We start from the raw sequence: 18,151 nt of genomic DNA, 5'->3' as shown, positions 1-18,151 counted from the left end.
ACCTATACTTACTGTAAATTAAATCAATTAAAGAATCTCCCTTTGCCAAATCAATGTGTGTATAGAGTTCTTTATATGTTACATTTATGATGGCTAATTGAAAACTGTTTCCTAACTTATAAAATAAAATTAATTTAAACATGCTCTATACGAACCAAAGAACAGGGGGTTTAATACTCTTGTATTCAATATCCACAAGAATACCTTCTCTTTATTCTTTGCAATTGCAGTTAGTGTTCCTCTTTACTATTCTGAAGAAATATATTGCGGTTTCAGTGTCAATTCTTTATTTTTTATTTTTATTTTAGGCAATCTTAATCTCTGTCTATAACCATGTCCCTGAGACAGAATCAGTCAATTTATACAGACATGACAGCTTCCCACAAAAGTTGTTCCTAAAGACACTTTAGTACTTCAGTTCTGCTCTGCCTTGATCTCTGACTCAGTTCCGTCTGTGATTGAAGTTTAGGGGAAGATTTCATCTTAGTTGCTCAACGTTAATGGTGTATCATGGGTGAGTTATCTATCACTCCTGTCAGCAAGACATTTCTCGCTGTTATTTCTTTTATATTCTGCTAGAGTTCTGTTTATTCTTTTTATTCTGAACACTCTCTCATCCCTACAGAGCTCATTCAATCACTCTAAATGTGCTGTATTATAGAGCCATGGTACAGTAGCATTCCTTGATATTGTACTCTATCAGCTACTTAACTTGTCAAGTAATCCTAATAAACTAAAACTCCCTCACAATCTCTCATTCATTCATTCATTAATTCATTGATATGATTTTCTTTTTTTTCTTTCCTTAAAAATTATGTGTTTTATTATTTCAGCTAGGCCTCGGAGCTGAGCTTAGGCATAGTACCTCTGCTCTGAAACTCTCCAGCTTAGTTCTCTCTACATTCTAAAACTGTCAGCAGCTTTTCCTGACAAGTAAAATCCTGCCTCTGATTACATCATACTCATAGATAGTTCTTGAACTTGTTGCAAGCATCCTAAACTTTTCAATGTCTGGTTCCCTCTGTAATCTGTTTCCGATGTGGGTGGTATAGGCAAACATTTTTATGACCCAATGAATTTTCTAAACTGAACTTATTATTTTAAAATGAATCATGCTTTAACTTGTTCTTCTTTTACTCCACCAGCATTGACCATTGTTTGCCAATGCTTCCCGGGCAATGGCTTCAGGATTTTAGCTGTGCTGAGTTTCTGGACCTAGTTTTCTGGGGTGAAGTTTGAACTGAATAACCTGGAACTAACTGGACTGGAGTCAACTTTAAAAATTTACTTTAACTTTTGAAAATATTCATAATACTATTCCCAGGAGATCACCTTATATAAATTGACATCTGACAGCATTTTTAATGAGTTTACCCATTTTAATAACCTTAAAACTGCCCATATCACTGGTGCCTTTTTTCTTTTTATTTAAAACATTCTCCCTTCAAACCAGCATGCCATGAGGCTTTTCAACCCCTTTCCTGATGCCCCCATCCCTTAACTAATTTGTTTGATGGGGTTTTATTTATTTATTTTTAACCCTAAAAATGCTCTCTGGAAAATAGGTTATTTTTCTCTAGAAAAATCAACTTTTAAGCCACATCAGAGGGTTTGTTTTCCAGATGCTCTGAGGATGCACACCTGCAGACTTTCTGTGCAAGGACAAAACTTAACTATCTAATCAAGTTTATTTCCAAGCCTCCACTTTCCATAGCACTGAATCTAGTATGCTATAGAGTATGCAACATAATTGTCTATAATCTGGTCCACACTGGACCGTATTTTCTGTATTATACATAACTATTAACTATCTGATATAATTGTACTGTATAACTGTACCATTCTGATTCTGTACCTTATACTAGGGATGTGCAAAAGGAAACATTATGTTTCAGTGCATTTACTCATTTTGTAAGTCAAAATCATTAGCCTGCTTTTATTTAAATTTTTTAAAAAATGTTTATTCGTTCATTCACTTCCCATTAAACTCAGTGGGGGAAGGAATGCAATCTATGTTAGGCTCCCATCATCAGAAAAGTGAATGCACTTCAGTGCATCAATACTGGGTGCAGTCTCACCATGGAGCGATACAGAGGCATTATGACATTTTCCATTTTATGAACCATTCCCTTCCTAATAATTCCCAAAATTCTGTTTGCTTTTTTAACTGCCGCAGCACACTGAACCGATGATTTCAATGTGTTATCCACTATGAAGCCTAGATCTCTTTCTTGGTTTGTAGCACCTAATATGGAACCTAACATTGTGTAATTATAGCATGGGTTATTTTTCCCTATATGTATCACTTTGCACTTATCCACATTAAATTTCATCTGCCATTTTGATGCCCAATTTTCCAGTCTCACAAGGTCTTCCTGCAATTTATCACAATCTGCTTGTGATTTAACTACTCTGAACAATTTTGTATCATCTGCAAATTTGATTATCTCACTCATCGTATTTCTTTCCAGATCATTTATAAATATATTGAAAAGTAAGGGTCCCAATACAGATCCCTGAGGCACTCCACTGCCCACTCCCTTCCACTGAGAAAATTGTCCATTTAATCCTACTCTCTGTTTCCTCTCTTAGCCAGTTTGCAATCCACGAAAGGACATCGCCACCTAACCCATGACTTTTTACTTTTCCTAGAAGCCTCTCATGAGGAACTTTGTCAAACGCCTTCTGAAAATCCAAGTATACTATATCTACTGGCTCACCTTTATCCACATGTTTATTAACTCCTTCAAAAAAGTGAAGCAGATTTGTGAGGCAAGACTTGCCTTGGGTAAAGCCATGCTGACTTTGTTCCATTAAACCATGTTTTTCTATATGTTCTGTGATTTTGATGTTTAGAACACTTTCCACTATTTTTCCTGGAACTGAAATCAGGCTAACTGGTCTGTAGTTTCCCGGATTGCCCCTGGAGCCCTTTTTAAATATTGGGGTTACTAGGGGTGTGCATTCGTTTTGAACTTAAATGTAAAACGCAACTTTTTTTTTTTTAACTTAAAAAAATGATGAGGCGAAAACGATCGGATTTCCAACTTATTCAACATAGCTATGTTGAATACGTTGGAAATCACGATTGTTGATCCTAAATAAAAATTTAAACCCCTCACCCTCCTTAACCCCCCCCCCTAAGACTTACCACAACTCCCTGGTGATCCAGCGGGGAGTCAGGACGCCATTTCTGAACTCCTTTGCGAGGAGCACGTGACGTCGGCGCCCAAAAGGAACTTTTGGCCAGCTTGGAAGGCCTCCTGACCCCCCCAAGCTGGCCAAAAGTTCCTTTTGGGCCCAACGAGGGTCCCGGAGCGAACCCGCGGGGAATCACGTGACGCCGCGTCACTCCGACCTGGCGCCGACGTCACGTGCTCCTTGCAAAGGAGTTCAGAAATGGCGTCCTGATTCCCCGCTGGATCACCAGGGAGTTGTGGTAAGTCTTGGGGGGGGGGGATTAAGGAGGGTGAGGGGTTTAAATTTTTATTTGCACATATGGACATAGACTCAACTTATGGAATTCTCCATACGTCCATATTGACCGCAAATGGGTCCCCCTTTCGACTTATGGACTTATGAACATAAACTTTTGCTCTGCACATCCCTAGGGGTTACATTAGCTATCCTCCAGTCTTCAGGTACAATGGATGATTTTAATGATAGGTTACAAATTTTTACTAATAGGTCTGAAATTTCATTTTTTAGTTCCTTCAGAACTCTGGGGGGTATCCATCTGGTCCTGGTGATTTACTACTCTTCAGTTTGTCAATCAGGTCTACCACATCCTCTAGGTTCACCGTGATTTGATTCAGTCCATCTGAATCATTACCCATGAAAACCTTCTCCGGTACGGGTACCTCCCCAACATCCTCTTCAGTAAACAATGAAGCAAAGAAATCATTTAATCTTTCCGCGATGGCCTTATCTTCTCTAAGTGCCCCTTTAACCCCTTGATCATCTAACAGTCCGACTGACTCCCTCACAGGCTTTCTGCTTCGGATATATTTAAAAAAGTTTTACTGTGAGTTTTGGCCTAACAATGGGGCTCAGCCAAGGCTGGGTACCATCACTGAGGCCTAGGCAACAGCTTAGTCCAGATTGTGATGCAGGGACCAGGGAAGGCTAGGTCCCATCATCAGGAACCGGACCTAGGCTATGTCCAGGTCTGATATCAAGTTCCAAAGGCCTAGAACCAGGCCTTCCACTGTATTCTTTCTTCTTCCATTGACTCCAGATGATGTCCTCTTCCCAGAGGCCACACTGCCTTTCTCCAGAGTAGATTTCAACAGTTTGTTGTTCAGCTTGTTGCTGAGGTCCAGGCCTAGTGATGAGACCTAGAATCTGGTCCGATACTGTGTCTAGGCCTAGGCTTAGGCTTAGGCCCTACTCTGGGGACCAGTCACGGCTGGGTCCTGGTCTTTGATGTGTATACTCAGGTCCAATACTTGGTCCAGGACAAGGTTGAGTCCCATTGCCAAGGAACAGGCCTGGGCCTAGACCTAGGCCTTGGTAACTATGACACAGCCTCAGATCAGGCCCTGGCATTGGACTTAGGCCTAGGCCTTGACCTAGAGCTGGCCTCAGCCAGACCCTGATGTTGGACATGGGCCTATATCTCAGGCTTAGTTCTGGTCCTTGGCGATAGGACTCAGTATCACGTTTAGGTCTATTCCTAGACCTGGGTCTTGGTGATGGGACTAGGATGAGGCCTGCTCCTGCCAGAAGGCCATTTTGGTACAGTGCACCCTATTTCTTAAAAGGATGTATTGTTTCACAAAAAAAAAAAAATACACATTTTTCATTTTGGGTTAAAAAACAATTTGGTTCATTTGAAACAAATTGAAAATGGGCTCATAAATAAAATGGAAAATGTCATAATGGGCTCATAAATAAAACGGAAATTGTCATAATGCCTCTGTATCGCTTCATGGTGAGACCGCACCTTGAATACTGTGTACAATTCTGGTCGCCGCATCTCAAAAAAGATATAATTGCGATGGAGAAGGTACAGAGAAGGGCTACCAAAATGATAAGGGGAATGGAACAACTCCCCTATAAGGAAAGACTAAAGAGGTTAGGACTTTTCAGCTTGGAGAAGAGACGGCTGAGGGGGGATATGATAGAGGTGTTTAAAATCATGAGAGGTCTAGAACGGGTAGATGTGAATCGGTTATTTACTCTTTCGGATAGTAGAAAGACTAGGGGGCACTCCATGAAGTTAGCATGGGGCACATTTAAAACTAATCAGAGAAAGTTCTTTTTTACTCAACGCACAATTAAACTCTGGAATTTGTTGCCAGAGGATGTGGTTAGTGCAGTTAGTATAGCTGTGTTTAAAAAAGGATTGGATAAGTTCTTGGAGGAGAAGTTCATTACCTGCTATTAAGTTCACTTAGAGAATAGCCACTGCCTTTAGCAATGGTAACATGGAATAGACTTAGCTTTTGGGTACTTGCCAGGTTCTTATGGCCTGGATTGGCCACTGTTGGAAACAGGATGCTGGGCTTGATGGACCCTTGGTCTGACCCAGTATGGCATTTTCTTATGTTCTTAGGGGTAGATTTTCAAAAACGGCGCGTTGGCGTACTTTTGTTGGCGCTCCAGGCGTTTCGGGGGCGGGACCGGGGGCATGGCGCCGGCCCGGGGGCGTGATCCAGGCCTCCGGACCAGCCCCCGGGTCGGATGACGGCACGCCAGCAATCCGCTGGCGCACGTAGATTTACATCTGCTTCTTGCAGGCGTAAATCTAGGGACAAAGGTAAGGGGGGGGGGGTTAGATAGGGCCGGGGGGGGGTGGGTTAGGTAGGGGAAGGGAGGGGAAGGTGAGGGGAGGGTGAAAGAAAGTTCCTTCTGAGGCCGCTCCGATTTCGGAGCGGCCTCGGAGGGAACGGCGGCAGGCTGCGCGGCTCGGCGCCCGCAGGCTGCCCAAAATCGGCAGCCTTGCGCGCGCCGATCCAGGATTTATAAGATAAGGAGCGGACTAGGAGGGAACTTCTCTACCCCCTCTACCTAACCTTCCTTCCCCTTCCCCTCTCTTCCCCACCACCAAAACCCTACCAATTCTATTTTTTTGTTTTTTTTATTACTTACTTCAGGACCCGAACTGAAGTAAGCTGCTCATGCTGGGAACCAAATCTTCAGGGCAGCGAGCAGTGGTACTGTCCCAGCCTGCCTCCTGCCCTACCCCTCCCTGCCCCCCGGCCCGCCCCTTCGAAGAAGCTGGCACTTATGCATGTATGCACATAGGGTCAGATTTTAAAAGGGTTACATGCATAAGGTACGCGTGTAACCCTTTTAACCCCCCCCCCCCACGTGCGCAAAGCCCTGGGATGCGTGTAAGTCCCGGGGCTTTCTTGGTGTGGGCGTGTCGGGAGGCATGATGCGGACGGCGCGTAGGGGGCGTGACACGGTCGGCGCGTCATCTGGGGGTAGTGCCGTGGGCGTGGTTTCGACCCGGGGGCGTTCTGGGGGCATGGTCATGGCCTCCGGACCAGCCCCCGGACCAGAACACGGCGCGCGGCAGCCGGCCTGGTGTGCGCAAAGTTACACCTGCTTTGAGCAGGCGTAACTTCTGCGACAGAGGTAGCGGGGGTTTAGATATGGCCGGTGGGGTGGGTTAGGTTGGGGAATGGAGGGGAAGGTGTGGGGAGGCGGAAGGAAAGTTCCCTCCAAGGCCACTCCGATTTCGGAGCGACCTCGGAGGGAACGGGCAGGGCACGCAGGGCTCGGCACACGCAAGTTGCACAAATGTGCACCCCCTTGCGCGCGCCGACCCCGGATTTTATAAGATACGCGCGCACATAGAATTATAAAATCTACCCCAGTGGGCTTTTAAAATCCGCCCTTTAATATTCAGACAATCCATAAATAATTATATTTCACATAAATAATTAAAATAATAAAAAGAAGAAAGAGCAGATTGAAATGTACTTAAACTAAATCACACTAAAAGAAAAATAAAATAACAGCACATTTAAAAGAGTTGCTCCATAAAATAATATAACAACAAATTCTCCCCCCAAAAACCATAAAAATTCAAAATAGCCTTCCATTAAAGTCAACGGAGCAAGCAAATCAATATACTTTTCTAACTTCAAGATATACAGAGTGGAGCTGGTTGGGGATGTGGCATGGAAGGAGCAAGACCAATCAAGTTGAAACAGTCAACAAAGTTGCCAATATCAGTCTGACGTCCTCAGTCCTCCATTTTGTCTCTTCAGGTTTTTATACCTCTGGGTTGTTTGTTCCCTCTCACAAGACCTTCGGGTTTTCATGCCACTGACAGCCGCCGTCAGCTTGAGCACGTGTTTTGCAGCCCTTCTCCATCTTCTCCATCTTCTGTTGCTGGCAAAATGTATGGTATGCAGAACCAGTTGCACCGGGCCGGGCCTGCTGACCATTTGACTTTAAATCCAGAGTTATCAAAAGTTAGAAATATCTCAAATTTGGTGACTCCCTATTGCTATATTATACAACTCTTTCACTAACATGCTTTGCTTTTGAGACAGCCCTTTCCCCAACCAGATCATACAGGAAAACTTAAGAGCTATAATACTGTATATTAATCTAATCGGTTAAAAATTATAGCCTGAATTAAGATGATGGATGTGGAGCGTTATGGTAATCATTAGCACTTTCTACTTGCAGTTCTTAAAATTTGCTACTGTAACACTATTCTGTACCCCTTTCTGATGTTCACAATTCAACCAACACCTCCAATGAATAAAATCTTGCTAATTGATTCTAATACTCTCACTCTTTAAAGACTTAGACTGTAAATTTTTGTTCTGTCATATCCCTAGAGTTTTTCTCAGAATCTTGCTTATGCATCTTCAGTTGTCTAAAAAAAAAAAAATCATGTACAATGACAACTTTGGATAGTTTTTATTTTTGTCCAATAAATAATATCACAAATGGAAAGGATACATCCATGACAAATTCCTAATGTTAACTATTTTAATGTTATATTACATTGATGTGCCTAGAATTATCTGATATGCTATGCATATGGTGCCAAAGATATTACTGTGCATGAATGATCTTGCATTTGATCTTGATGAAAACATTACTTTATCATCTGCATCTCAAAGTTGGTAATTTACAATGGGGGTGTATAATTAATTGTAATACATCCTGTAATTGTTCATTTGAACATCACTGACCTAATGAAGGAATCATAGCTCTCAAGAGCAAGTCACAGATGTAGTTAAATGAATAAAAACTATATCACCTACAATTTGTTTGTTAACCTTAATTTCAGTTTATTAAAGTGGATATAATGGCATCTCATTATTTTGCTCCTCAGTCTAAAAACATTTTGATTTTATTGCAATTTATAAAAAAAAAATAATGTAGCCCTTTCAGCATCATATCTTGACCTCTTGCTCTTCAACTTCCATTCCACTAGAAAATATGTGCATCTTGTGTATTACTTATACCTTTTGAATTACTGAATTATTTTACCATGTCCCCTCTTCCTCTGCTCTTCTAGGTCCAGTATTTTAGTTGGTCTTTAAATTTCTTTTCATAGTAATTATGATACAGACTCTGCACCACATAGATGGTCCTTCTCTGGAGTGCCTCTGAATTGTCTATGTCCTTTGGAAGATATCTCCACTTGGGAAAATCTTATCTCTCAGGACAGGCTAGAGTGCTAGCTGAAACATGTGTTCTTTGCCATTTTCCTGATAATTCCTTGTAGTTTAGCCTGCTGATTTCTCTTAGGGATGAGGAGCTGGAAAATATTCATTTTAAATTTTTTTTTGTTTTGTTTTATTTTTATTATTCATTTTTTTCAGTTTGGTTTTGAGTTAGTGCACACTAAATTGTATAAGTGTGCACTAATTTGATTTAATGTGCTCTAAAAAAAATATGGGCTGGATTTTAAGAGTTACACGTGGGCGTAGATTTGTGCGCACAACCCAGTGCGCACAGATCTACGCCCAATTTTATAACATGTGCACGCAGTCGCGCGCATGTTATAAAATCCGGAGTTGGTGCGCACAAGAGTGTGCACACTTGTGCACCTTGCACGCGCCGAGCACTAGGGGAGCCCTGATGGCTTTCCCTGTTCCCTCCGAGGCCGCTCCAAAATCGGAGCGGCCTCAGAGGGAACTTTCCTTCCGCCCCCCACCTTCCCCTACCTAAACTACCCCCAGCCCTACCTAAACCCCCTTACCTTTGTTAAAGAACTTATGCCTGCCTCTAGGCAGGCATAGGTTGCACGCCGGCCAAGTGCCGGCACACAATCCCCCATCCTAGAGGCCCTACGGAGGCCTCTGGCCACACCCCCGCCTTGCCCTGGTCCGCTCATGCCCCGTCCCTTTTTTCAAGCCCCAGGACATACGTGCATCCTGGGGCTTGTACGCGGCGCCGGGCCTATGCAAAATAGGCTCAGAGCGCGTAACCTCCCTGCGCGCATAAATCTAGCTGGATTTACGCATGCAAGGCTTTTAAAATCTGTCTCTATGTGTGCACTAAAAACAAAAAAGAAAAAAATGAATGCACATCCCTAGTTTATAGACATATTCACCCTGCTAGTGCATTCTTATGGAATTTTCCCATCCTTGAAATCCAGCACACCATTCTCTGGTCACTGTATTTGTGCCCTTTGACAACTTTTGGTGGTCATTGGATCTCAGGTAATGATCAAATGTGACATTAGAAACTCTTGTAATTATAAGGTTCAGAACTGATTCCTACTGTTAAGGTTCTGATATTTGAATGCTGAGAAATACCCCTTTTAGGGAGTTAAGAATTTTTCTGTTTCTAATTATATTTCATCAACATCTCCTTCTATATTGCAATCTCTCACAGTTGTCTTTGACTAAATCTCCATGTAGAATTATCCTAGTGGTTAGAGCAGTGGGCATAAACCTGAAAAAAACAGGCTTAACATCCCACTGCTGTTCCATGTAGCAGAGGGCAAGTCACATCAACCTCCATTGCAACAGAAAGACACTTATAGCTAGATTTACTAAGCTGAGACAAACTATGTTTTATACAATTTATTGTGTGGTATTTTCTCCCCCTATTGAAATTAGCTACTTTGCATGCATAAAATTACCTAATGCATGCAAGGCAACTAATGCATTGGCAACTCTATGGTAATAAAATAATGCAGCTCACTATCATTATTCTGAACCCTTGAGCTACTGATGAGCACAGAATGAGCAGGAGCCTGTTGCAAAGGCATTGAGTGGTAGTTCTGTGCTTCCTTTATACTAGACAGGATGTGAAGTCATCAGGGTATATTACAGGAAGTCCAATCAGCCGGGCCTATGAGAAGGGCTCAAGGACTATAGGAAGTTCATCCATGTTTCTGGGATGCCACATGATGATGGACACTATAGCAGAGGTACTTCAGACTAGAGGAGATGGGCATTATACTCACATTATTTTGTTGCACTTTCAGGAGATACAGTTATTTGTCTCTCAGGGATATCAGGATGTTAATGTGCATTCCAAGGTCCCCAGGAGTCCTTTTAAAGGTACAGCCTCAAAAAAAACAAAACCCTATACCTCTATGCTGCAGTCCACCTATTAGTGTTGTAAGAATGAACCCCCCCCCCCCCCCATGTGCCCTGGGGTTGCCTGCCAAGAACTTTGCCCCTACCACTAGCGTTGACTGGGCACAGAGTAAAACACACTTCATTAGAGTAAATGGAAGTAACACCATGCCAAAGAATGTCAGGACCGGGTTCCTTTGAAGAAAATTGTGCCAAGAGTCACTAGTAGCAAGTCCCCTTGAAGCAGGAAGGAAGGATTCTGAAACACAGTCAGTGTTGGGGACATAAAAATTGGGGATACAGTGTGAACTTTAGAGTGGTCTCAGCATTTTTAAGATAAGTGGCACACATTGTTTCAAACTGCAATTTTAATTTTATTTCCAATGAAAAATTTCACAAAAAAAGAACATTGATATGTTAGGGACCTATGATTATATATGCGCAACACATTGACAAAGTAACACAAAACTTATTTTTGCATTTTAAGCCATAAGGCAATATATTCTGCTGGTAATATGACAATCTTGTTAGTTCAATATTCTGTGCAAGTTATCACAGGTGTTTCTAACAATTGATATTGTTTTCAATATTTGATCTTTAAGAGAGGTTTTATGAATTTTTAGTATTTTATATACTTTTGTTTTTACTTTACTTGTTAAGCAGTTCATGTTTTATTGAACATCATCATTTTTTCACAGACATCAGGTGAACTATTTTAGATCACCTGATTTTTAGACTGGAAGGGGGGGAAATATAGGATTCAAGACCTGGCACGAAGGGAGAAGGAATGGATCTTCCTCATGCAATCGATGAGCCTTAAGGGCCTGAATACTGAGACAGAATGGAGAGTATTCCTTTGAATTCAAAACTAATGCTCAATTAACATACGTTTTGTCTGATGGATTCATTTGAAAAAATAGCAAATGATATCACAAATAATACTTAAAGCTGATTGTGGTATACTGAAGGGAGATAAGATGGCAACTATGTGTTGAGAACTTCTAAAGTTATTATAACAGGTGTGCTGTTTTTTTTTATTATATGAAGAGGAAATAATTTACTGCAGGCTTTCAAAAACCCATGTTTTGTGCATTTCAGCCATTTGCACATGTAATACATGTAATAATAACTGGTGGCATTGAAGGATGAAGAGAACAGGATATGCCCCTGAAGCAGAAAATGAAACATGATATCATGTTGGGTATGACATCTCTAAGGGACCAGTGCTGGTCCCTTAGAGAAAGAAATATTCTTTATTTTAATTGCATTAATGAAAAATTTCAAATAGTATATAAAAAACATATTTGAACCATGAAGTCGGACCCTGGTAGACCATTGATTTTTTATGACCCAAAGAGATAAAGTGTTCTAAGTTTACATTATAAGCCTTTACACAGATGTTATGAAGATCCCTTATAACACTGCCAAGAGACTGGTAGAAATCATAAAGATTTATAATTTGAATGCTTATATAATTGTCTGACTTTTGCATTCATTTGGGAGACTCTTCTTTTTTTTTTTTTTTATAATTAATGTTTTATTAAACAATAAAGTAAAACATGTTACAACTTCTGCCTTCAACATGTCTCATTGTACTTTGTTACATGTCTGGGAGACTCTTCTTTTGAATGATTTCCTAAAGGGCTATCACATCAATTTTATCCTCAATTAGTCTTTCTAAAAGAAAATTATATTTTGCTTGGGTCAGCCTATTGATGTTAAACAGAAAAAACATGCAGAAAAAGGGATTTATTTTTTTGTTTTCCAAAGGCTTTTAGTGCCCATTAGGATGATTTTTGAGTTGCTTTTGGATGACTTTAATATCATTAGTTTGTGCAAATGGCACGCAACAGGTGGTTCACGTTAAGGTTGACATCACATATAAAGTAGGTAATGACCACAAGGATAATGTAAGTTCATTTACATAGAAATTATTTTCTGCATTATGTTAAAATTGGGATGGAGAGTTTATCAAGCAGACATTTCTGGACCCCATATTAAACCTTGCAATTGGACCTAGATCATGAATAGAGCCTGAATATTTCTGGGACCCATATCTGTAACACTATAGCTGACTGCAACAGCACCATAAGCATCATTATTTTGATTTAAATAAATCCTTTATTTTGTATAATCTTATATTGTGAGAACATAAATGATAGATTTGAACAATAAATGGATAAATATATTAAAACCCATACATAGATTTTCATCCTCCTTACTCATTAATTGAAGGACATTTTGTATTTTATAGACACTAAAATGTACATGATAATTTCATAACCTGATGGACTATACTGTTTCAGAACCCAATGGAAATATAAAATGTTAGTTTTACTAATTTAGAGAAACTGACATTTAGCTTTTAATGAAGGTTGGGCTAATGTAATACTTAAGGATTCAAACTAGTAGCATTACTGCCAACTATGTAAAATTGTAAACAGGGAAATGTCTTTAAAGTGATTGTATTTATTCCTCGACATGCCAACCACATACATTGTTATAAGACAGAGAGAATTAAAAAGAAAGAGATAAGAAAAGACAAGAGAAGACAGAGGAGAAGGAGACAAAACAGCAAATGACAGAAAGAGAGGTAACAGTAAGCACCACTGCAGAGAAGATCAAACAGGCAGTGCAAAGCCAGGAATTTTAGGTCTAGGTAAACACTACTGGACCTTCCTGAAGAAGAACGTATCCTCAGTATATAGTGAACTCAAGTGCTAATATGAACTAATAAGAACTTAAAAATGGAATTGATCCTTTGGAATCAGGTTCCATACCACACTTGGACTTGCCAAGAAGTTAAGCTTATTATGGAGCCTATTTAATAAAGGTTAATAGTATAATGCATGTATTTAATATATGTATTAATGTGTGTTTTCAGATGTGTATGTACAACATTTGTTATTTTTTTTGTATATTAATGTTACAATGCAGTAGTTTAATGGCCATGTAGATGACCCAATTATTAGCAAAATATATGTTAATGTCCTCATTAGATACTAATACTGGATAGTACTTACAGCTTTAACACATATCAGTGGCATAGCCAGAACTGATTTTTTTGGGTGGGCACAAGGTTAACATAGGTTAGCTGTCAGCATGCAGGTCTGAAACCTACTAGTTGTATTCTTATTGATATATAATGCTATATTCTGCACCTACAATGGCTTTCTAAATAGTTTGCAACAGACATTATGCATCATGCATGAAACTTTAAAATATTTTACCTCAATTATTTCAAGCACTTACCAGCTTTAAAAATTCCTTTTTAATCTGTATTAATTTATTTTAGGTTTATTGCAGATTATAAATGCACAAGTATATCATGTAAAAAGCAAAGAAAAACAATCAGATCCAGTCAATCATGTAATAAAACAAAAAATAATGATTCTTTCATGAATCCTCTTTGCATAAAGCCAGAAATCTTTATAAAATATCATTAATCATCAGAACAGGGGCAGAGCAGAGCTAGGACAATTCACATTATAACTAACATGAAAAGAAAATTCAAATTCTGGTGTCACCTCAGTAAAAAATATCCCTTCTCTGCTATTTTGTGAAGTAACACAAATTCCTGCAAAGAAAGAGACATTTAGATCCTTGTCATACCACATAGTCACAGCACTGACTCTCAGGATTTAAATAACAGCAACCTAATGAAAAAGCAGCAATGCAAATACTACACCAGGCCTTAGAACATTAACACATCACTTAGTGGAATAACAAAACAAGCTGGACTACTACAGAGAAACTACATGTGAGCAGAATTCAGATACACATACACACACACACAGCAAAACAGAGACCGACCTTGACCTAATATTGAAATAAGAATCTACAAATTAGAAACAGAAACAATGAGACAAAACCAAAATAGAAAGCCTGAGTACTAAACTCTGAACAGTGGAATACTGAAGAAAGAACAAATTACAAAAATATAAGACATGCACATTCCCAAAGATGGCATATTCAAATTTCTAAAATCTCAATTTTTTATTTTTTTAACCATTGTTGTCTGATCTTTGTATTTTTCTAATTAGTTGGTCCTGTGTCTTTTTCCCTTGTTACTCATTTACTAATTCCTTGTCAGTGTCTTTCTTCTTCTGTCTTCATCCCTTCCTCCCTTCCTCCCTCATACATACACATGTGCACACACACATACACAAACACAAATATACACATACACACACTTTCTCTAACTCCCTTACACACACAAGCTCTCACTCTTTCATTCCCCCCACCAAAGCTCTCATTCTTATACACACACAGTCCCATACTCAGGCTCCCATACACACAAATGCACACCCAGGCTCCTATTCTCACCCATATACACATATTCAAGCTCCCATTCTCACCCCCTACACACTCACAGGCTTCCATTCTCACTCATGTATACATATTCAAGTTCCCATTCTAACCCATACTCATACCCAGGCTCCCATTCTCACCCACATGCACGCAGGACCTTTTCATTAGACATAAGCCGCACAACCAAAGTCCTACTTCTGCCACCACAGGGATAGGATCCCGCGGCAGCCTTGCAGTTCTGGCCTTCCTCTTCACTGTTGCAGGGTGGGATCCCATGGAGGCTTTGCAGCTTCATCCTTCCTCTTTGCTACCATTGGAATGGGATCCCGCGGCAACCTTGCACTCTGGCCTTTTTTGCTGTCATGAAGATGGGTCCCACGATGGCATTGCAGCTCCGGACCTCCTCTTTGCCACCATGGGGATGGGATCCTGCAGCAGCTTTGAAGCTCTGACCTTCCTCTTCACCATCGTGAGAATGGGATTCTGTGATGGAACTGCTCTAACAGGCTTCTTCCAGTTGGGTGGGCCTGGGCCAAAATTGGATTGGCCCACCTGTGGCTATGCCACTGACACATATACCACAGGAAATGTAATTTAAAATATGCCACCAGACCTTTGCCCAATTCTCTACTAAACTCTTGTGTCCCCTAAACTATCTGGATTGTGATCAGGTCTTTGTGGTCTTACCTAGTCCCCCCTCTGCTTCCAGACCATGATCAAGACATTGTGGCCATGTGAACTGACACCATCTGGTCACAATCAGGCCTTTGTGCCTATTTGGAAGAGTACTGAAGTCCCTTGTTAATAACAATAAGTTCTTTTTTATCTACAACTCTCCACCTTAGATGCCCAAACTCCACAAATCCCATCCCAATGGTGGAAAAAGATGATCGGGCATCTGAGGCCATTCCAGAAAATCCACACCACCCTAAAGATAAATAGCCCTTCTGAGCCTATTCTTCTTCATATTCCCATATCTCAAGGTCAAGATCAAACTTTTATAACTCCTTCCTGCATTTTCCCAAAGATAGGGACTTCAACCCCCCTGACCCCCAATGATTAGATCTTTTGGACCTGTGACTTCCCAACCCTACTCCACTAGAACCACCCCATTCTCAGTGGATGCTTGGGCCTTAATTGACCATAATCTCTAGAATCTCAACTAAAAATGATCTGACCTTCTGAACTTATGACCACAAAATCTTCCAGACCATTCTAAGGCACAAATGGCTCTTTGTGGTCCACAAACCACCAACCCCAAAGATGATCAATCTTATTAAGCCTATAAACCCATATCCCCCACATTTAGAGAAGTAGAAGGCATCAGAACTAAGACAAGATATGGAGGCATAAATGAATGAGAATGATCACAAATCTATTTACAGAAGAGGAAATGCATGAAGTACTTGCATACATGTGAGTAGATAAGGCCTGGTGACCAATGGAGTATATACCCTGATAACAAAATAGCTCAAAGTGCTGGCTATATCCCTTAAAACTTTATTCAACGTGTCTTTGGAGATGGGAAGATTCCAAGAGACTAGAGGAGTGGAAGCAAGGAGCTGATGGGCAACTACAGATCTATCAGACTAACTTCAATGGGCAAAGCTATGGAAACACTATTAAAGAAGAGGATAGAATAATATTTTAAAATAAGTAGATTATAGGACTCCAGACAATATAATTTCAAAATGGACAAAAATATTTTGAGTTCTTATAAAAGGTATTGAAGGAGGAGAAGTAAATTTCAGTAGAGGTTTATGAGAACAAAAGCAGAAATAGTGGTGAACAAAATAAATAGTATTAAAAATGATGACAATAATAATAATATGTAGCACTGGAGCCACTAAATGTGCACTAATCCTGTATTTTTATGGGGCTACATGTTTATACAGATTTATTCTGTACAGTGTTTGGAAGTTTAAATGTGCAAAAGAGCAGGGTTATCAGTTGTGGTCTGGGCAAGCCTGGGCAAAGGATGTGGATGGGACAACACTTTGGGGTAGCCCTTCCTCTAAGGGTATGTTCAAAGTGGTTTTTTTTCTGTAAATGTTACAAGTTTATCCTATTTCCTGAACTTTGAAAATTCCAGATAGTATTCTAGGCCAACCCCAGGGGGTGTGTACATTGTGTGAGGGTGGCAAGCATGAAGTTGGACTAATGATTGAAGTTTTGTATCTGGTATAAATCTGTGTGGGTGTGTGTGCCCTGTGAAAGGGGCCGGTCACTGAGGAAGGATGTGTCTACCTTCAGGGTAGGCACTTTCCTCCTACAGCATAACCATAATGATACACTTGTGACCTGCTCCTACTTTTCAAAGAGATTCTATCTGGCAGAGAAGAATTATACCATTGGAGATCATGAGCTACTTGTGGTCAAGGTAGCCTTGGAAGAATGACTACACCTGCTGAAAGGAGCCAAACACTCAGTAACTTTCTATATGGATCACAAGAACCTAGATCATATAGCACAATCGCAGAAATTTAACCCTCAGCAAGCCCAGTGGTTTGACTTTGAATTGAAGTGCTGTCCTGCTGAGAAACTAATGAGCTGTGAACCCTGTGAAGATTTTGGTTTCTGCCACATTTATAGTTCCTCCTGGGAAGACTGTGATTGCCCATTACCTATGAAAGAAGGTTCTTTAGTGGACCCATGATTCCCCTTTACATTGTACATGAAAGCATTTCTGTCTGTGAAATAAGTAGCTTAAAGTGAGTGCAATAATACTGATACCACTGTTACTTGTCCCATCCGCACCCGGCCCGTGCACGGTCCTGCTCACCTTCATGGTTCCACGGAAGATCCTGGGTCGGCCTCCCTAGCAGCTGCTGCTAGTGCGTCTAGGCCCCGGCGTCCCACGGTGGTGGTTGCCGGACTTTAAACCATGCACCAGGCCTCACGCCGGAGCTCGGTGTCCTCGGCTGTGTCGGCCATGCCCCTACACGCTCGCAGACCACCCAGATGCTTGTAGGGTCAAGGGCGGGTCCTAGCTCCGCAGCACGCCCTGATTGATTCCCTGTTATAAAGAAGTAATTGCGTGAACTTCCTTACCTTGGCAATCGGGTCGGCTTGTGCTAGATTGTCTCTGCGTGCTTGCTTGTTCCAGTCTGTTCCTAGTCTCGTTCCAGGATCTTTCTGTTCCAGTTCCATTCCTGCTTTGTTCCTGCTTCCTAATACTCCAGTGTTCTTCTGTTCCTGTTCGTCTGTTCGTCTACCCAGGTAGTACCTCGGTCTCTCTTACTAGTACTGACCTCGGTTTGCTCCTCGACCTGCCTGCCTGTCTGCTGCCTGCCTTCCAACTCCAGTCTGCTCCTTCACTGCCTGCTTGC

The sequence above is a fragment of the Rhinatrema bivittatum genome, chromosome 1 (genome assembly GCF_901001135.1).
Source record: "Rhinatrema bivittatum chromosome 1, aRhiBiv1.1, whole genome shotgun sequence".
NCBI classification, from domain to species: domain Eukaryota; kingdom Metazoa; phylum Chordata; class Amphibia; order Gymnophiona; family Rhinatrematidae; genus Rhinatrema; species Rhinatrema bivittatum.
The sequence above is the reverse complement of the archived record's forward strand: the minus strand, read 5'-3'. Positions refer to the sequence as shown.